This window comes from Haemaphysalis longicornis, unplaced genomic scaffold, assembly GCF_048455015.1.
Source record: "Haemaphysalis longicornis isolate Haplotype H1 unplaced genomic scaffold, Haemaphysalis longicornis Haplotype H1 scaffold_75, whole genome shotgun sequence".
Lineage (NCBI taxonomy): Eukaryota > Metazoa > Arthropoda > Arachnida > Ixodida > Ixodidae > Haemaphysalis > Haemaphysalis longicornis.
Window position 1 is genome coordinate 719699 of NW_027526434.1, and position 22086 is coordinate 741784.

Sequence of the window (22086 nt, forward strand, 5' to 3'; positions counted from 1 at the left end):
GGGCTTTTTGAAGGGACGGAATAGCATTGACAACGTCATTGCCCTTGAAACACATGTAAAGCACGCAAAGATCCGTGGCACATTACCATTGCAATCTTCATTTACACAAAATCGGCGCATCACTTTTTTCTTTATGAAGCTGTTCGGATAGCGCTCAGGTCTCTCGAATGTACGACGGGATGTCTGATTACCTCTCTGATAGGAAAGAGGGAGACCGAACAACTTCGTTGAGCCAAACAAAATTGCGGCGACTACGTGTTGGACTGGGTGGTTACCTCTTCACGGGACCTATATGCTTCCATGCCTGCCTGGCCCCTGGAGACCAGGAAGAGCTTGTCTTCCAAGGCGGGGCTGAATAGCAAGGTCTCCCATTGCTCGTTCAGGGGTGTGGAAATGATGGTGGAGGGCTGGGTAAGGGGTGGGGGGATGGTCTCGGTAAACTCGCACTCGCCGATGTCCTGCTGAAACGTGCCCAATTGCCCATAGAAGTTTTTTTTTACAGCACTAATGCATGTAGCGTCAGCACAATTTTAAGGCTGTAGGGCGCCCTCTGCGAAGCCTTACTTCGGTATAGCCTCCCCGCCCTGACTTCTCTCTCCAAACGGAATTTTAAATTACTAGAGGGTTTGCAGGCCCGAATGCTTAGGATATATCTTGGTGTCAAGAAGACTACCTTTACAGTGGGAACCATTATTAACTCGGGAACACTCGACGCCGCGCTACCGTTCGGAACACCTTGAACTTTTATTCGATGCGAAGCATCTCATGCTCGGGGCTGTGTCCCTCCCTTCCTCGTCGTCATTGTCGTTGTCCGCACTCTACTGCGCATGCGCGTCTCTTCCGCTTCGTCAGCGTTTGGGCTGACGTCAGTGCAGTCCACTATAAAAATAAATAGTTAGGCGGCGCCCGGTTTCGATCCCACGTCTCTCTGGCCGCAACGGGAGGTACGTGCCGCTCTTTCCACTGCGCTTCAACCGAGACGGGAGCATGTGCTACGAACGCGCCTTATGTCCTTCACTCATTCAAACTATGTCAAGAAGCAACTGATACAACGAAGGCACGCGAAGCTGAACGTCAACGGAAACGACGAACTGAAAACTAATGGCAACTTCAGTCGACCCCATAGCTGCTTCGCATACTACTCAGGGTTCCCCTACGGGAAGATGGTGTAATTTTGTGTTTGAGTTAAGCATGAGCACGAGCCAAACATCGTGCGCTTCTATCTCCTCTTCTTCCAAGTGACCACGCACGCGCCCTTTCCCGCGATCTAGAATCAACTTCCACCTGCGGCGGGGGTTGATTCCATAAGACAAAGCCGCTGAATGCCACTTCAGATTCGCTGTCCACCACGCAGGAGAATCTCGCAGTAGCGCTGCACGCCATATCTTCCTGGAAATGACTGGACCACACGGCCGACCTTCCAGCTCAGTGGCGCCACTTTGTCATCCTGAACCATGGCCAGGTCCCCTACGTGGAGTCTTGACCGGAGTTGTGACGTGCCGTGATGCGCTCATCGAAGAAGTTGTAGGTATTCTTTCTTCCAACTGCTCCGTAGTTAACGTACTGCTTAGTTTCTCTGCTGAGCACGTCGGCGCACATGGGATGCCACGGACGTTGGCATGGTGCATTCTGCCTCCAGTCTGACGACTGAGTGATGAGGGAGGAAATAAACTGTGTCCCCGGGTACTGTGGGTTGCAGCACTCGTTCTGCATGATCTTCCTAGAAGTAGTCACACATGGCACAGTCATACTCACCCAGAAGATTGGCGTGATGCTCAGAGCATTGCAGCTGCCGTCCAATTCTGCCCTCCGCTACAACCCGGTTAGTGCTGGACGTAAGGTCGGGCGTTTCGATCATAAGCAGCACTATGTGCCGACTGTCTTCTTTGTGGAGTCCACTCCGAAACTTCATTAACGCATTGTGGTTTTCGGCTTCAGTCTTCGCAGGCCGCTCAGTTATCAGTATGGCATCCAACCTCCACATTTGTGAGGGATCTCTCGGTCCCGGTCCCGGGGAACTTTCACGCAGTCTTTAAACGCAGGCCAAAAAGAAGGCCCTAGTGCTACTGCTCCTCAACAGGGTGTAATCGGAACTAGAGTACGGTCCTTGAAGAACCCAGCCGAACACTGTATCAACGGCTCAAAGGCTGTCATTAAAACGCTTGGTGAGTCCGGCGAGCTCGGTGAGTTCGGTGGTGTGCTTGGTGAGCTCGGTGAGTTTCCAGTAGTTATCTGAACCCAGTAACACCCTTACAGTGAGCATTGGTGTGTGCCCTTCTTCGGGTTCGTCAGAAACGAATAAATGGTTGTCGCGAAGCAGATATATGAGTTCAGTTTTCAATAGTGGACTGTCTACGGTGCAGACCTCTAGCAGTTCAAGAGCATCGAGGGTAACAGAACTCGAATGGAAGCGGCTTCGTAAGGGGATCGCCACCTTCCGCCACTAGTACGATCATGGACGGTTCGAGCTGCTGAACGTAAGCATGGCCAAATCCTCCACTCCGGAACCAGGTAGAGCCAGCTAACGACACGGATCACTGCGCAAGGACGTTTGTTGGCTCCCAGTGTCGAGAAGTAGCCGGACCAACATCGACCGACCGCACTGCCCGTTTTCCCACACTGTGGCAGTTGGGAGCAGCACCGACAAGGATCAAGTGCTGCTTGTAGGAGCGGTCGTGACGTTACGATCGCGTTGTGCAAGTTGCTCACGATCGGCGTCTCCATCACGGCGGGAAGCAGTCTGGCAGGTGGTCCCCAATCGCTCATAAAGGTCGGAAACGACGGTTATGTGTCGTCCCGAACACGTCTCTCATTTGAGTGTCGCGCTAGTGCGGCAGTTGCGCGCCGCATCCCTTACCGCCCGCATCTAAAACAGCAGCGGTTTCTTGAAAGGGGCCGTCGCTTTTCCGCTATTCTTAAGACGGCCCGGCAGTCCCTCCCTTGAGGATCTGACTACCGCACAGGTAGCACGTCAATTCTTTTCCCGGTGACAAATTTGTTGAACCCGGTGCAGAGCTTGCTGATAAGGCCAAGGTGGACGTAAAGTAAGTGGAGGGTGTGCTGTGCGATTTAAGACATTTTAGAGTGAGCATTCGATTGAAAAGCTCGACTCTCCTTTGTAGAACGAGATGATGGCCTTGACTTGCTCTTCTCGAGATGCTGGCCCCGCAATGTTGTTGTTGGTGGTCTACTTCATGCGCTGACGGTAGAGAATTGGCAGGTCTTCAGGTAATGAGCACATGAGTACGTGATGCAGAAGCACCGCGTGATCGGTCGCAGAAACACCTAGGCTCTGGAGACAGCTAGTTCTAAATTGAACCTGCTCATACAAATCTCGGAGACCCGACACTTGTGATGACGACTCAACTGGAGTGATAGCGAGCAGACTAACGACGTGGTCTTCTACGAGAAGTTCCGTGCGTCCAACGCGGTCGGTGAGGCTCATCACATCGTGACGGTTATTGACGTCGTTTAGGCGACCTCATTAAATGGAGCGTTTGGCGTCTCCGAGGTAAGAACTTGTATACATAATGTTCCCTATGTCCGGTAGGTCATGAATGGTCGCCTAAAATGGTCCCAAAAGCCCTTGCATTCGCGTGGCTCGCCAGAAAGGTGGAGACTTGCAGCGCCGGTAGGAAAACCTGCGTTGTCATAAGGAGAGGGCGAGATTGGATTGACTAAGGGGCGAACGCCTTCGAGCACCATGCTCTGTGGTTGAAGGTGTTGTGGTTCCCCTGAAATGCCTCTACCGGCAGCTCTCAAGCCGCATGCCCGCAGATCATTTAAGGTGCGGCCGAGTGATCTCATGGCTAATGCTTTCCTGGTATTCAGTTGCGTCGGCAAAATCCTGGTCGAACTCATCCCCTTCGAGTGCTTCCCCGATCTGGCCATCAACTTCGTTAAGTGGGCATACTTTACTTGCCAGCTGGTCTATGGCTCTTGAAATTCACACGGAGACGGCGAGGGGCCCTGGTAGACGTTGCCTCGCAGACGGCGGAGCGTGTCCATCGGTCACGACACCATGCCGGTCTGCTCCCGGGTTTGGGCACCAGAAATATAAACTCGAGAAGACCTGACGCCACGTCACCATTCGGTAGAACTTCGACTTTTATTTGTTCAAATTAAGCACGAGCGCGAGCCAAACACCGCAAGCTTCTTTCTCGTCTTCTTCCAGGTGACCGCACACGCGCCCTTTCCCGCGATCCAGAATCAACACCATACCAGAGAGCAGGTGGGTTCCACCCACATTGGACGCACCTGCGCGTTGTGGCAAGGCAACATGGTCATCCTATTGCTGCCGCCTGGGTCTGGGAAGTACAGCACGATCTGCCTTTCCAGTATAAGCCATCAGCCTCTTCTCCTCACCCTCCGTGGTTTTTTCCTCCAATAAAAACTGCCACCACGGTGCCTGGATTTAAGCGGAAGGCGGACATACCAGCCCCAGCACTAATGTTCCTTGCTTTGGAGAACATAACAACAAATACATAGGCCACACCCACCTGTACAATGATGACTGAGTGACGGCTACATCGTCGGCGATAGGGATCTCGATTCTTTTGTCGCTCACTACCATCTGCACCCTAATTAGCCACAAGTCCTCCACGACAGCTACTGAGCCGGCTGGATTGCGCGCTCCTTTTTAGTACATTTTAAAGCAACCGCCCAATCAATCGTTTGTTTTTACAGACTTCAGGTCAGCACTAGAGAGCTTAAAGGAGCCATGAAGAGAAAACACAAGTTTGGTTCATTGAAAAGATTGTCTCGTTAGAATCATACTGACACCACTTTTAACATAAACTTCGCTCAAATAAGCTACATAATTAGGAAAAACGGGAATGGTCATGCGACCCACCAGCTCATTTCCCGCAACAGAATCTATGTCGTCACATGAGCTAAGCTCTGCGATTGGCGGAGGCTGGCAGAAGCAGATGCAAATTAGGTAGAACTTACACACTAGACGAACGAGTGATTTGCGCTTAAATTTAGGGCACATTCTTTACAAAGCAATAAGAATGATGGGACAAACAGTGGAAGTTACGAAAGCACATGTAAACATAGAAGTACTGATGTGTTCTGCTGTTCGTACTGCGCACAGCATGCTTGGTTTCGCTGCACAGCACTACGGGGCTTGGGGTTGTCTCAGACGACACTGGCCGATTGACGCAAGCAACGGTGTCTTACGTGACCCCATTTGTCGAGCGAGCACTGTTTCAGGGAACGAATATTTTCTCCCAGAACAAAAACAAGCCAGGTTTAAATGCGGGCAAAAACAAACCAAACGCTTGCCACGGTATGGTGGCGCCATCTAGGTTACAGAACGTAAAGAAACGCGGAAACAAACCAACACCGCTGTACAGGGTGGAGACAACCTTTGAACGGTCCCGTGCCGCCGCAATTGGGCCAACGGGCTCAACGCGTTATTCTTTTCGTTTCCCACGAGACCTAGCAACGCGAAACAGACAATATGATTCAAACTTTTCAGTAAGCCGCGTTGCGGCGATAATTTTAGCGCGGTTTTGACACAATGACTTGCTTTGGCGGCGAGCGAGCAACCGAAAATGGCGGCGCCAGCGTATACGTGTCTCTACCCTGTACGGCGGATGCGTGAATGAAGGTATTCTAGGCTGCAGAGCGGTCGGTTTCAGTGATGTCACTTGGGACCACGAAAACGCAGGATTGAGCGGGAGAATCAAAATTTTCACCTAAATTGTTTAATTTCTCAGTGAATAAAGCATCGTTTGTATCCGGACAAGCGCTGGGGGCACTATAAAACACGAAATCTTTCGAATAAAACCAACTTCCATTTTCTCTTCATGGCTCCTTTAAGATCGCTTCCAAAAGAACTGCTGGCCTGGGAAATCAATCTTTCACCCTAACAAGCAACACAAAGGTGGCACAGCGTAGATCTCCTCTGGCTTCGTGCCCACTGCGGAGTTGCCGGCAACGAAGCAGCTGAAAAAACCATCTCATCTCCCCACAGACTCTGCACTGAAGCTCTGCCAATGCCATTCAAGATAAAGGATGTGGCAATACTCTCCTCATAAACCGCATGAAAATCGCAGATGTCTATCTAGACTGATGCAGGCAACACGTTCAGTATGACACCTGGGCTCTGCAAGCAGGAGGAAGCCATTCTGCACAGACTGCGCTTGAATGTAGCCAGCATGGGACAATACCTGTACAAAATTCACCAGGCACCTTTACCTTTTTGTTCCACATGTGGCTCCAAAATACATTCGTCATGGTATATGTGCGTGCCTAAAGTTCACCGTACGCAGACAGAAACTAGTATTATCTTTGTGCAGGTAGCATGATGCATGACTTGAACTGAAGTCTGTTATGCGACCTTGGCCGGGTTTCAGTGAGGCTGCACGTGCAATAAAAGCTCTCTTAGAGTTTCTTCAGAGCACATAACTGGAATGAGTTTTGTGATCATCTAGCGTAGCAAGCGAGCTCGACGGATCGGTTAACCTCGCTGGTTTTCATTAAAGTGTCTCTCTCTCTCTCCTTCCCTGGAAGGTACTTTGTGTCCCCCGTAGAAATATTTTCGTGCTGCCACGAATCCTTCCTCTTGTCTAGGATGCGCGATTAACTGCTTTCGGTTGACGTCAAAGCAATTTCCAACCTATTCGTTGGTGGTTCTTTGAGCGATTTCACCAGATAAGACTTGGCATATTTTGGCTTAGGTATTCTTGATTTAAATATATCAGGTTGCGGAACTCCTTCGTTGAGTGTTTATTTGCTTACTTTCGTTAAATGGGCCTGATCCCTTGTAGTGTGAGCATAAAACACCATTTGCAAACAGGAGCTAGACATCGACATACTTTCTACATTTCCTCTGACCAAGTGGTAGAGCGGCTCTTGCATGCATTTTGCGCTGAGTTTTCCCCAAAACAACAGAGTATCCACCTCGATATCTCCTTCCGCAAGGAATAAGCTGGTTCTGTCTAGGAGGAGGACTGGGCTAATTTTTCCTGTGATGTTTCTGGCAGGAACTAAGTTTTTTCTGACTACCATGGTGTTGCAACCGGTGTCCCGCTGCACACTGATAATCTTGCCTCCTAGCCATCCTTTAAAAAGAGGCAGGTTAGAGAGCGATGTCAGACATTTCTCTCTGAACGCGTTTACGACTGGAATTTTTCGTCAGTATCCAGAGTGACCAACGTCGGGCTTTCTTTTCGAGATTGTCCCGTGCGCGACACCTGTAATTTTCGTCTTTCTGCTGGTAGCACTTATCAGGCCTATGTCCAATGTGCCCTCATGTCAAATGTGCTTTCGTGTATTTCCAGCCCTCGACGCGAGTGTGATTCTGCCAGTCACGCAGGACACATTCGTTTTCTTGTCGGGGGTTTCCTTTCTTTTGAGGAGCGTCTTTGCCCTGATAATCACGATTGAGGCTGCCCTCAGCGTCCCCTGCCAACGAAGGGCCAAAGCTTCTTTGCTCTCGTCCATATAGGTAGTTATCGGCGGCTACCCCCATCTATTTCAAATTTGAGCAAGTTCTTTCTTCAAGAAAGAATAATAGGTTTTTTGAGCACCTGCCTATGAATTGTTCTGTGATAAATTTCTCTCGTAGGGCCATAAAAGTGTTTTAACTCGGCTCGTGTTTAACCACCTGTAAAACTATCCGGAGAGCCAAGCTGCTAAATGGCGACCAGTATCACCATCATCCAGCACATCTTCTCGAAACTTCTTTCGGTAACCTTCTGCGGTGTGCTGAAGCTTTGCAGTGAATCGCCTTTGACCTTCTCGTATTCCAAGAAATCCCGCCTCACTCGCGCCCAAACTGTTCTTCTCCGCAAGGCTCATACCCGCTACCTCCAATCTGATACCATTCTACATCGCATACGTAAGTGCTCCAAAACCCCAACCTGCCCTTCTTGGGGCGCGTACCCCTCTATCCCTCACTCCTATGGGTACTGCCACCCCACAAAGCTTCCCCCCTCCCTCTCCCGCATCACCTCATGGGACACTTGATTGACTCCTCAACCCGGAACAGACGTTCGGGCCACTCAGGAGGCTCTCTGCCTTCATATCCAGAATATCTACAAGGAAATTCTGGACTACTATGAAGACAGTGATGCCTAAGGATCCATCGTTTAGCTGACCTGACATAGGTCGGTGACTGGGCAATAAATGTTTTCTCTCTCTCTCTCTCTCTCTCTAAGACATGCGACCAACTACACTCAGGCTTAATATCTATCTGTTCAGATCAGGACTTTCAGCTACGGAACTGTGTGTGCGGTGCCACTTCCCTGAAACAACCGAACATTTTTTTCTCGACTGCCGCCGTTTCTCAACAGCTAGACAACTGCGAAGCACTATATGTCTCACCCCCGAGTTTTCATCCCCGCAAAACCGATTACTCGCGCCGATCCCGGGCTCCTCCTCGCCACCGCCGACACCTCTTTCACAACGTTTATCCCAACGGTTATTCCCCTCGCCACGATGGATGCCTATTTTAAAAAATGCGTAGTCGGCAGACAGCGGCCGTAACACCGTTACTGGATGATTGCGGAGAATCGAAAGCAGCGACAATGGGTGCAAAAACGCCTGAAAGGCGCCGCCGCCACCACTGCCTCCGAGAATATAGCCGCCTCAAATGCCACCTCACCCACTAGCAGCGGGTCCCGGCCGGTTGAAAGCAACTTGTCCCGTTGGAACGCCGTCGTGAGCACATTATTCTTCTTTAGTTTGAAAGCCATTGCAAGCGATATTCTTTCGTCGGAGGCCCTCGTTGACGAGATAGTTCTTCTGGCGGAAGAATAATGATAGATCTTATTCTGTCCGCGTTCATTGCCCCCAAGAATAGAGGCGGAGAACTTCGCTATGGGACGGACGCATGTCGTTCGCTTGGAGGAAAAAGAACGAAAACTGAAGAAGCGCCAACCTCAACAGAAGTGTGAATGGGCGCAAATACAACTGAAACCGCTACCTCCTCAAGTTCGAGATGATCGAGTAGCTGCGAATGCCTTCCGGATGAACATCAACGGGCCCGCTTGGAACGCAGATGTCGGCCAATATCAGTTGTTCAGCTTAAAAGGATTTCAGAGCGACAGGTACTACACTATCTCACTACTAAGCACCCGGTCATGACCGGTTGACGGTTTATTCGTTCACGGGTTGGGAGTTGAAGAAGGGCGGCACGCGCCGCTATAGGTTTCATGCCTTTACTGATAACACGTCAGTTGTGTTGGCGTGAGGCTTAAACGTGGCCGTCAAACAGCCCAATACAACCGGCCCGGTGCCTTCAGTTGCAGAGTAGATTTGGCTTGGCGTGTTACGCAAACGGTATCACTCCTACGACGCGAATGGGAAAGGGACAGCTCTGCGTTCCTCCTGTAGGATAAATATCGGGTCTTTCGTAATTTGATTTGGGTAATGGGCTAGGAATAATGCTTAGTCGCAAATTACAAACAAACATGTTTTGCTTTGTGCCCTCCGTGGTGGGGGTGCAGCTTCGCAGGTCATCCTTCTTCACAGAGAGAAAGGGCACTAAATTTTTCAGTGAAGAGGACATTAGTTGGCGCAAAATTCTTCCGGTGCTCTGTCTATTTCACATAAAGTGTGCCACTATTCTAGGAGCTTGCCAAGGTAGCTTTTCAAATCTGTATACCAATGACAAAGTTGGGTATACGCCAGTTAACCTAACCAAGAACCGGATAGTTTAGATATCTTTTTGAGCCACTTGCCCCGTACCGAAGCGTTAAGTACCATTAGAAAGTAAATTGCCTTTGCCGTGCTGCTGCTGGCCTTTCTCAGCTGTACGCATTTATATCCCTTCGGGATCACTGAAGTTATCACGCAAAAGGATGCAAAAAATCTCTAAGCGTGTTCTTACAAGATAACAGAGTGAAAGCGTTGATTTTGGCCATAATTGCCGCGAGTCTTCCGCCAATGTCGACTACAGCCTACAAATCCGACAGCGGACTCTCCGCGGCTACTTGTTGCAGAATCACTATCACTGCTGCTGTGCCACGGCACGGACTGAAACTGAAGGCCCACCAGGACTGCGGGCTTGGTTTGCCGCCTGTCTATAGTGGTCGACAGGGGGGTATGAAAATGCATTTACTCCCTTCCCGTCTTTTGCCTCCACCCACGGAGAGGCAATGGGCTTAGCCACGTCCACACTTTTCATTTTTCCGATTTTGAATGGGTAGCAGCGACAAACGTCCCCGGCCCATCAAATAAAAATGAACTCACGCTTAGAGAAAATATGTGATCTATAAATACAAACAGAGCTGATGCCTGAGCTCGGCCCTCGTTCCCGCATTCCGATTGCGCAAGGAAGAAAAGCCAAGTCAAGTCAGGTCAATTCAACTTTATGACACAGATAAGTGCAGCACTCGATGAAACGTTTGGGCTAAAAAGTTTATTAGGCACGAGGCCCAGGATGCATTGTAGATAGCAGCTGACAATGAAACAATGCAGAACTATGACACTACATCAAAGCACACAGGAAGGAAATAAACTTCTGTACGCTTAAAGGTCGCTAAAGGTAATGAAGGAAAACACGGACAAATTCGTACTCGTCTAAGTAACTCATATAGATCCACTGTGCACTTAGTACATTATTTGTCATTGTAGTGCTATTATGAATAGACAGTGAAATTAAACGAACATGTGTCCTAATCACGCACTCGTCCAAGTAACTCATATACGTTCAGTGTGCACTCAGTACATTATTTGTCAATGTAGTGCTATTATGAATAGACAGCGCAATGAAACGTACATGTGTCCTAATCACGCAATATCGTAATTAGCACATTTGTTACGACACCAGGACAATAATAAATACACGACCAGTTAATAAAGTGTTAGCGTGAACGCTTGCGAGAAACGATACTTTCGTTTTTATATTTATTAAGTAATACAGGTAGATTGTATGTAAACAATTGAATTTTGTATCAAGGCGGAAAGCGGGGAACAAACGAAGGAGCAGGATTTCTAGCTTCGACAGATGTATCGTGTGGCCGTACGGATGCAAACAGTATTAGGAATTTTTTCAAATCACTAGAAAAGAAGAAGCAGTTCAAAAGTCGGTAGTTATAGTGATGTTAAAATGAAACGATAACAAATTTTGAACATATTTGTTGAGTTCTTGATATCCGTTTAAGACGTACTATATGGCGTAAAGGTGACCTCTGAAGTAGAGAAATTTTATCGATGTATTGTTTCGTAGTCGAACTCAAAACGAGTCCGAAGGGGTGAGCTTGTGACGCAAATAGAGCGTAGTAAAGTTGAAATTTAACATTTACTGACCCCAATTCTCTAAAGCAGGGTGTTGAGGCCATGGCTGCAGACATGCGTCGACACAGAGCTTGCTGATTATTAGTCAAACTTATATTACAGGGAAATGTAATTCCAGGAACCATATGTGCGTCAACAGTTTCAGTGTCCAGGCCCCAGAGCCATTTTTTTGCTGTAAGGTGAACTTCTTATTTTTCGGACTGAAAAATACTACCTCCGTTTTTAGTGAAATATTTTAGAGAATTTGATTTAGACCAGTTGCGTAACTTCTGCAGAGTGTTGCGTAGTCAGGTTCACTGCCAGTAAAGAATAGCGTGCAGTCATCTGCATATACAAATCAATGTGGAGTAGCGTCAATATTTACTCTATCATTAATATAAACATTCATCAATAACGGACCTAGTACACTTCTTTGTGGCACGACACTCTGTACTGGGAGAGAAGACGACTTTTGATTACCTATGCAAACGGACTCAGTTCTATTTTTAGGGGCGGAGCAACTTAGAGGCTCGGGCTGTCGGCGTCTCATGTATTCGTGGTCTGTTGTTGTTGTCGGCTAATGCCGTCGTATTATCATGTAGTCATGGCACTAAAACGCACGGACGCTCGTTTTTCAACGCTTCACGCAACCGCGTAACGCGTACTAAAAGAACACATTAGGACACTTGTTCTCTAATGCCGTCACTCGGCAAGTACACCACTCGTCTCCCTTGGAAGCAGAACTCCAGAGCATCCTCAGCGCAATGGATCACTTGACTTACATTATTGCAACCCCGCCTCCTTTTCTTTTTCGGGGGCGGTTCCAGAGCACCGCAATCCCTTCAGTGATCACCGAACTGTACACGAATTCCACAACACATGATCGCCATTCTGCCTCGCAATTGGACCGCTATCCGTTTGGCATTGGTTGCCGGGTCACATGGACACGGATGGAGGCAATTAGGCTGCAAGCGATGCAGAACAGGAGTGTCTCGCTAGTACCCTTCCCCTGGACCACGACGCGTAGCGTCCCTCTCCTGACTCTTGCCTTCAACGTGACAACGCGCGCCATTGCTGGACGATATGCGCCTTGCGTCCGTTACTTCTGCTGGCTACTCGGCTCTGGCCCCTCCGATGCCTCGCTCAACGGAAAGCCTCATAAACACAACCATTGCCAACGCAGCCCTCACACGGACACCTCGCACGTGAGAACATGAATTCCCCCGGTAAGATCTCCACCTCCTTAGAGCCCCTCCTACTGAACGTCAGTATTCGCCACCCTCAACCACTTCATCTGGCACTGCGCCGCATTTTCTTTGTACCGCCCTATACTCAGCAACGCTATGCCACGTGATACCTTTCAAGATGCCCCCCCCCCCCCCTACGAAGACCCAAATTTTCAGACAGCCCTCGGGGTGCTCGGCATAGAGAGTAGTCTCACGTTATATTGCTGCAGGAAACACACAGCGAAACCCCCCCCGACATTGACGGGGTACCACTCCCACGCCAGCCCCCCAGCGCGAGAGCAGTTCGGAAAGGTGCAGGGCAGGGATTGTGTACCCTGGTGAAGAAGTGGATCACCTACATCGAGCACGGGCTGCTGGGCAACAGCGCCATCGAGCACCGGGTGGTCGAGATCCTCACGGGAAGAAGACGCAAAGAGAGCACGTTTGTGATTAACGTCTACAGCAACCCGAAGCACTATCAGAAAAAGTTCAGGACACTCGTACACAAGGTGGATCAATTGGCAAAGGACAATGTCGTGTTGGTGTGTGGGGACTTTACCGCCCCGCATACGGCGTGGGGATACCCGAAGACGACGGCGAAGGGGCGAAACCTGTTCGAGGAGACCACGGACGCGGGGTACCAGTTGCTCAACGACCCGGCGGTGCACACAAGGCACGGCAAGTCGGTGCAGCAGGACACCAACCCCGACCTGGCGTTTTGCAAGACGACCGACGGCGGAGCGAATGTGCGGTAGCGGAATACGGGCGAAACGCTCGGAAGCGACCACTGTATATTGGAGATTGTCGTACCTCTGAGATCCAAGGCGCCGTCGCCTAGAGCGCAGTGTATCACGGACTGGAACGCGTACCGCGAGGCCCTGAGTGGCGTCCCGGAGCGTATCGACGACATCGACCAGTGGACACGGGCCCTCAATGAGGCGGCGCGAACGGCAACCACGGAAGTCGAGCTGGAAGACACGACTCCCCAAGCCGATAGCTGGCTTGCACACCTCCTCGAGGAGAGGAACTCCGTGCGCGAACGATGGAAGAGGCAACGACACAACCGCAAGCGGGTCGCCCAGCTCAACAGGGAGATCGAGAAGCATTGCGCCGTACTCTGCAGACAGCAGTGGCACGCGGTTTGCCAGGAGGCCGACGATCAGATACACAAGAGTCGCACCTGCCAGCTGCTACACCACTTGCTCGACGAGTCCAAGACCAAGGGAACGCAACACCACGCTCTCGCCCGCACGCTACACAAGGCGAAGCAAGAGCTCGGTGAGCCAGAAGTCCGCCGGCGCCTAAACAACAAGTGCCTTCCGTCCACACCGCCGGACCCCCTCCCTGGCTACGCGGGGGCGGACAACACCCGACTTGACGACGAAGACATCGAGGAGTGGGAAGTCCGCGCGGTGCACCAGTCGATCAACTGTAGGTCGGCGGCCGGTCCCGACAAGGCGACGAACAAGGCCCTCCGGAACCTCAACGATGCGGGCATCAAGAGGAAGTGCTGGCGTGCCGGCAAGTTACCTAAGAAGTGGGAAGACGCGAGGACGATGCTCATACCGAAACCGGGCAAGCCTCCGCACATCGAAAACATGCGGCCGATCTCGCTCACGTCGTGCGTGGGGAAGGTGCTGGAGCACGTACTGTTGAATCGCTGGCAATCGTACCTCGAGGACGAAGGGCTGTATCCCGACACGATGCTGGGCTTCCGGGCCAAGTTGAGTACGCAAGATGCCATGTTGCTCATCAAGCACGAGGTGATCAACCACCCAACGCGCTCCATGGACAACCGTGCGATGCTGGGTCTGGACTTACAAAGTGCGTTTGACCGGGTCCGTCACTCGGCGATACTCGAGCAAGTGTCCCGCCTGAACATGGGACGACGAACGTTCGCCTACATCAAGGACTTTCTCACGGACCGCACGACGACGACCGTGGCCGGTGACATGGAACTCCCTAGCAAGACCCTGGGTAGTGTCGGCACGCCGCAGGGGTTGGTGATCTCACCCATACTCTTCAACATGGTGATGATCGGTGTGGCCGACTGGTTAGCCGGCCTCCCAGACGTCAAGCGCACCACTTACGCGGACAACATAACGCTCTGGACAACGGGTGGCCGCGACGGCTACATCGAGGCGGTGTTGCAGCAAACGATTGACGAAATCGAGAGTCATCTACAGGGGACGGGGCTGGTGTGGTCGCCGGCGAAGTCGCAGCTCCTGATCATCCCGCCGCGGGGGCGGAGCAGGAGCGACGCGACCGAACCGAACATCAACCTGAGGACGAGGGACGGGACCGCCTACCCGCACGTCAAGACGTTGCGAGTGCTGGGCTGGCACATCGATGCGCTCAGGCACAACGGAATTACGATCAAGAAACTGGACGCGAAGGTGGCGACGGCCATCCGGCTCATCAGGAAGGTGTCCACCAGATACGCGAGGATGAAGGAGGTGAGCCTCCTCCGGCTTGTACAGTCGTTTGCAGTCAGCCACGTGGCGTACGTTGCGGCGTTCCACGAGTGGAAGGTGGCGGAGTGTCAAAAGCTGGATGCCATAATACGCAAAGCGTACAAGGCGGCGCTAGGGCTCTATACGCACACCAGTACGGACAAGCTTTTGGAGGTAGGGGTGCACAACACGCTCGATGAGATAGCCGAGGCACAGCATACAGCGCAGATGGCGAGGCTAGCACAGAAGAGGACAGGGCGCTCGATTTTGCAGAGGTTAGGATACCGCGAAAGGGGGTTGCACGGGGACGGGGGCCGGGATTCGCTGCCGCGTAGGCTGCTCTGCCAGTTGCAGGTGCCGCCGATCCCGAAGCACATGCATCCCGAAGTCAACCAAGAGCGTAGGATCGCGAGGGCGAAGGCTCTCACGGCAACACACGCATCGGACAACGGTGCTTACTACGTCGATGTGGCCAAGTACCCGGACAGGCCGGGCACGTATGCGGCGGCCGTTGTTGCGGCTACCTCCGGGGAGCTGTACACGGCCGGCAGCGTCCGGGCGCGGAGTTCGGAACAGGCCGAGGAGCTAGCCATAGCGTTGGCGCTCACGAACCCGAGGTGCTCAACGGTGATCAGCGACTCGCGGTCGGCGATCATGAACTACGTTACGGACAGAGTGTCCCCGTGCGCAGTAAGGGTGTGCGTGGCCCTACAACCACGACAGACGCCGGCGACGCTGAAATGGTTCCCGGCACACGTCGGCCCGGTCAGCACGGGCGATAACCGCAACGAAGGGGCAGACCGAGCTGCGCGCGCGCTCACCAGTCTCGGCGCGAGCCCGGACCCCCCGCCGATGGAAACGGAAGACGACGAGGCGACGCCGCTCACCTCGTATAAGGACACTCTGGAGTGGTACAGGGGCAATAGACAGGTGTTCCCGCCGCCCCACCACAAGCTTACGAGCAGGGAAGCGGTGACGCTGCGACAACTACAAACGTGCGCGATGTGGACTCCGGTGATAGCCAAGCACGTGTGCCCGGACGTGTTTCCGGCGATGTGTGCGCGTTGTGTAGGAAGGACAGGGCCACGATGGCTCATATCCTGTGGAACTGTAAAGTGAACGACAGTGCTACAGAGACGTTACCGCCGCACCTAGCGGATGCGGTGGAAAGCAAGGACTACGACGTGCAATACAGGGCCGTTCAGCAAGTGTTGGAGGCTCTCGAGCGTCAGCGGTCGAAAGCACTGTCCCCTCGGGGGCTGGGTGCATGTAGGTAGCCGATGCCGAGGGACCCACTGACACGACGATAGGCAGCGTCAAGTTTGCCGGACAATAAAGATGTTTTATCTCTCTCTCTCTCTCTCTCTCTCTCTCTCTCAAGATTAGTGTAAACCGGGGTCTATCGCGGTCATAATAGGTGAATGTTGAATTGTTCATCATCAATTAGCTTGGGTTAGACCATACTTCCTATCTTAGACCACTTTCATCAAGAAAAACTGATCATACCCATGACCTTTTCTTGACCACATTTTTGCCAGGAGTAACACAACTTATTGCTCATTGTTTCCTAGCACCATTGAAGAATGAAATTTTTTTCCTGTAACTTTCCTGAAACGTGAAATCTTGGAAGTGTATCTTGGCCGAAGTACTGCTGTCCCGAACTGAAGTTTGCTGTGTTGATGGAGTGTTGTTTCTGCTATTGTCTAGCATTCTCTCCCTCTTGTATTTTTTGGGCCATGACGTTATTACTTACTTGTTGGAGCTTTCTTTTTCACTTTACTTTTACGCAAAGTTACTTGAGTAGCGCTGTCCTTGTACTCGCCTTGGCACTCCTGCTCGGGCTTTGTAAACCTGCAGTGTTTAATTTAAATTGTAATGCGGGTTTATTGCCTTGAAAGCGGAGAGTAGGAGGGGCACTCAGAAGTGGCAAGCGGATAAGTGTTCCAGCCGGCAGTATATCTCGAGCACTTCACGAGCTTTACGCCGATGGCGATGCCGCTGCGGTGGCTCACCGTGCTGCCTCGTCGTCATCTGCACAATTCAAGTGGTCAATCTCCTTGAGTGGCGTACGCCAATCACAATGACATTGCTGACGGTTGTTGTGGCCGCGTAGCTGATCATTTGCTCGGTAGTGCTCGCATGGTGGCTGCGCGCCACTTGCTCGTCTTTCGCACTACAATTACCCCCCACCGGGAAGGGAGCCACCCTGGCGACCTAAGGGCACGTCACGACGGAAGGGTCGTAGTACGGCTTGAGGCGATGCACGTGTACCGTTTCGCGGCCGCGGCAGCGTAGATCAGACGATGGTGTGAGCGGCTCCACAACGTAATTAACGGCGGAGGTTCGTTCGAGTACGCGGTACGGCCCATGGAACTTGGAAAGGAGCTTGCTAGAAAGTCCAGGGGTAGTGGCTGGTACCCAAAGCCATACGAGAGAGCCGGGAGAAAAAACCACTTGTGGGTTGTCACCATCACGCCGATGTTTTTGGTGGAATTGGTCCTCGGAAGTAAAATTGCGAGCAAGCTGACGGCACTCCTCAGCGTGGCTGCAGAGCTGAGAAACTGGCGTGTATTCGGATGCGTCGGGTCGGTAGGGTAGAATGGTGTCGAGGGGGCAGGATGCTTCACGGCCATAGAGGAGGAAGTACGGCGAGAACCCTGTAGTAGTCTGCGTCGCAGTGTTGTACGCGTAAGTCACAAAGGGGAGAATCGCGTCCCAATCGGAGTGGTCCGAAGACACGCACTTAGCGAGCATGTCGCCGAGGGTGCGGTTAAATCTCTCCGTCAATCCATTAGTCTGGGGATGGTAGGCTGTAGTGCTGCGGTGGGTGACGTTGCATTCTTTCAGGAGAGCCTCGACCACTTCTGACAAAAAGACACGGCCCCGGTCACTTAGAAGTTGTCGTGGTGCTCCATGACGCAGGATGAAATGGTGCAAAATGAAGGTAGCAACTTCGCCCGCTGTGGCAGCCGGTAGGGCAGCAGTCTCAGCGTATCGCGTAAGGTGATCCACGGCGACGATAACCCACCGGTTGCCGGCCGCAGTCAGGGGCAGAGGGCCGTATAAGTCTATCCCGACGCGGTCGAAAGGGCGCGCGGGGCAGGGCAAAGGCTGTAATGGGGCGGTTTGTGACTGTGGCGGAGACTTGCGACGTTGGCATTCTCGGCATGATTTGATGAACTTCGTTACAAAGGAATACATTCCTCGCCAAAAGTAGCGCAGCCGCAACCGCTGGTACGTCTTAAAGACTCCTGCATGGGCGAATTGCGCATTCGTGTGGAAGTTAGCACAGATTGTAGAGCGTAGGTGGCGAGGGATCACCAACAACCACTTGCGGCCTTCGGGGAGGTAATTCCTGCGATACAGAAGCCCGTCACGAATGGAAAAATGCACGGCCTGACGTCGCAGTGCCCGCGAGGCACTACGTTCCGTAGGGTTCGAAATCAGGTCAAAAATGGAAGATATCCAAGGGTCCTTGCGTTGCTGCCCTGCCATGTCCTCAAGTGGCTCAGATGCCTGTATGCAATCAATGGCCGTAATTTCGGACGAATCAGTGGATAAAGGTGAGCGAGATAAAGCATCTGCGTCGCTGTGCTTGCGTCCAGACCGATATATCACTCGGATGTCATATTCCTGAAGGCGAAGGGACCAGCGTGCAAGGCGACCGGAGGGATCCTTCAGCGACGATAGCCAACAAAGGGCATGGTGATCTGTGACTACATCAAAAGTTCGACCGTAGAGGTAAGGCCGGAACTTTGAAATAGCCCACACGATGGCCAAACACTCTTTCTCTGTAACAGAGTAATTACATTCCGCCTTTGTAAGAGTACGGCTCGCGTATGCGACGACGTACTCGTCGAATCCCGCCTTCCTTTGGGCAAGCACTGCTCCCAGACCTAAGCCGCTGGCGTCGGTATGGATCTCGGTGGGCGCGGAGGGATCAAAATGACGCAAAATGGGAGGTGACGTAAGTAAGCGGCGTAGGGTTACAAAGGCTTCATCGCAAGCAGGTGACCAGGTAGACAGGTCATGATTTCCGCTCAGTAACTTCGTTAGAGGCGCGATGACGGACGCAAAGTTGGGCACGAAGCGTCGGAAGTAGGAGCAGAGTCCGACAAAACTGCGCAGGGCTTTTACGGTAGTCGGTTTCGGGAAAGCGGCAACAGCTCGAAGTTTAGCAGGGTCGGGAAGAATGCCGTCCTTTGAAACAACATGACCTAAAATTGTCAGTTTGCGGGCAGCAAAATGACACTTTTTAACATTCAGCTGTAGCCCAGCGTCGGTAAGGCACTGCAGAACTTGTTCCAGGCGACTGAGGTGGGTGTCAAAATCGGGCGCAAATACCACGATGTCATCCAAGTAGCATAAGCAAGTTTTCCACTTGAGGCCACGCAGAATGTCGTCCATCATGCGCTCAAAAGTGGCAGGCGCATTACATAACCCGACCGGCATCACGTTGAATTCGTATAACCCGTTGGGGGTCACGAACGCGGTCTTGGGGCGGTCGTCGTCTGCCATCGGCACCTGCCAGTAACCCGAGCGGAGGTCTAAGGAAGAGAAGAACTCGGCGCCTTGCAGATAATCTAATGCGTCGTCGATGCGTGGCAACGGGTAGACGTCTTTCCGGGTGATCTTGTTCAGTCGTCGATAATCGACACAAAAACGAACAGACCCATCTTTCTTGCCAACAAGAACGACCGGTGAAGCCCACGGGCTGTTAGAAGGCCTAATGACACCACGCTGAAGCATTTCATCAACGTGCGTTTCGATCACGGATCGCTCTTTGGCTGAAACGCGGTATGGTCGCTGCCTCAAAGGTGGATGAGAGCCGGTGTCAATGCGATGTGTGACGGTCTGCGTGCGGCCCAAGGAAGTTTGCTGGCAGTCGAAGGTAGATCGGAAACGGTGAAGAAGGGTGAGCAGGTGGTTGCGCTGGACAGGGTCGAGGTTGTCGTCTGCGGAGGGAACGAAGGCGGCCGAATCAGATGCACGGGGAAGAGGCGGGCTTAGCGAGCTGAGCGACAGAACGTGGGATGCATCCGGGAAGTCGTTTATGAGGCGAGCGTCAATAGCTTCGACGCGTCCAAGGGACTCGCCACGATGCACGGTTAAGGGTGAAGAGGAGGTATTGCAGATGGAGATCATGCTAGCGCCATTTTCGATTTCAAGAATGGCGTAGGGGAGAGGGGCGCCCTGGCGACGCATAAACAGATTAGAGGGGGTAAACACAACAGTTGCGTCAGACACCATATCACAGATTACCGGCACGACAACTGCAGAGGCTGGAGGGATTGTGGAGTCTTCTGCGGCGCACAGCTTGAATGTAGTGGTTACCTTGTGCACTTCAGTACCACACAGCGGAAATAAGGAGATCTCGGCGCGGGCACAGTCAATAACAGCGTGGTGACGCGACAGGAAGTCCCACCCCAAGATAATGTCGTGGGAGCACGAGGAAAGAACGACAAACTCGATTACATACATCGCGTTTTGCACAAAGACACGGCTTGTGCAAACGGCTGAAGGCTCGACGTGATGCGCCGTAGCTGTGCGGAGACGGAAACCGGATATTGAGGTCGTCACTTTTTGTAATTTGCGGCAAAGTTTGTCGGATATAACAGAGATGGCTGCTCCCGTGTCTACAAGGGCGTAAGTGGTGATTCCATCGATAACTACTTCAATCACGTTCGTAACAGACAGGCCAGGGCTTTGGTATTTCGACGGCGCCGCAGTTCTTGCCTCCGGAACTGCGGCGATCAGTTTTCCTCCTGGGCATTCGGACGACGGCGCAGCGGCGAAATGGAACGGCGACGAGGGGAGGACGACCGACGGGTATCGGGTGCTTCGCGAGGAGGCGAGAGATATGGCGGCTCAGCAGCGGCATTGCTGGACGAACGTGGAGGAGTATACACGCTAGCAGCAAAGACTGGTCTTCGGTAAGCGTCTCCGGACGGCGCGACTCGACGGCGGCAATAACGCGCTACGTGACCAGGAACTCCACAGAAATAACAAATCGGCCGGTTATCGGGCGTGCGCCATGGGTTGCTGTGAAGCGGTGCCGAGGAAGCTGGAGGAAGGTAAGGCGGCGGCTGCGGGCGGCGTAAGGGCACGTAAGCGGTGGGCGGAGCCTGCCGTGCCGCCATTTCAGCGTATAGAGGCGCCGCTACAGGCAACGTCTGGGGGACAGCTGGCGTTGTCGGTAAGACTTCAGCGACTTCTTCCCTAATAATTCGACGGAGTGGCGACGACAAGCAAGGATCTGGTACCGGCGACGATGGCAGAGATGTACAAGGAAGGAGAGAGATCTGCCGAGGCACCTCTTCACGAACAAACTCCTTGATGCGGCTCAGTAGCGACGGGTTTTCGTCGAGTGCCAGCCCACAGAGCGGCTCCTCACGCTCCACAGGGCGGCGACGAGTGAGGCGACGCTGCCTGCGCAACTCGTCATAACTCTGCAACAAGCTGATGACGTCTCGGACGCTCTGAGGGTTTTTCGCCAGAAGCATCTGGAACGCGTCCTCATCTATTCCCTTGAGTATGTGTTTGATGGTGTCTTGCTCAGGCATGGAAGGATCCACGCGCCTGCAAAGGTCGACCACATCCTCGATGTAGCTGGTAAAGTTCTCGCCGGCCTTTTGAGCTCTCTCTCTCAAACACTGCTCCGCGCGAAGCTTGCGAACCGCAGGCCGGTCAAATACTGCCTAAAAGTTCGTTTTGAATGCGGTCCACGTTGCGCGATCCTCTGGGTGGTTGAGATACCATTTTTCGGCAAGTCCCCTCAAGGAGAAACAAACGTTATTTAGCTTCATGGCATCGTCCCACTTATTGTGTGCGCTTACCCTCTCATAGGCCGAAAGCCAATCTTCGACGTCCTGGTCGTCTGCGCCAGTGAACATCGCCGGCTCACGCTCACGGATCACCCCGGAGCAGATGACAGCCGGTGGCGAAGGCGATGTCGTGTTTCGGGCGTCACTAGTCATGGTGGACCCAACGGTAGAAAGCAGGGTGCGACTCCGAAGCTCCAGGCTGGCGGGTACACGGGGTAAAGCTACCGAGCAGGGCGAGGATGGAATCCGCACACTCCACCAAAATGTAATGCGGGTTTATTGCCTTGAAAGCGGAGAGTAGGAGGGGCACTCAGAAGTGGCAAGCGGATAAGTGTTCCAGCCGGCAGTATATCT

At 52.4% G+C, this 22086-nt stretch overlaps 1 pseudogene; it reads right to left on the reverse strand.

The window, feature by feature from the left end:
* Positions 1–16136: 16136 nt before the first annotated feature.
* Positions 16137–21885, reverse strand: LOC144148063 (uncharacterized; annotated as a pseudogene).
* Positions 21886–22086: the final 201 nt, after the last annotated feature.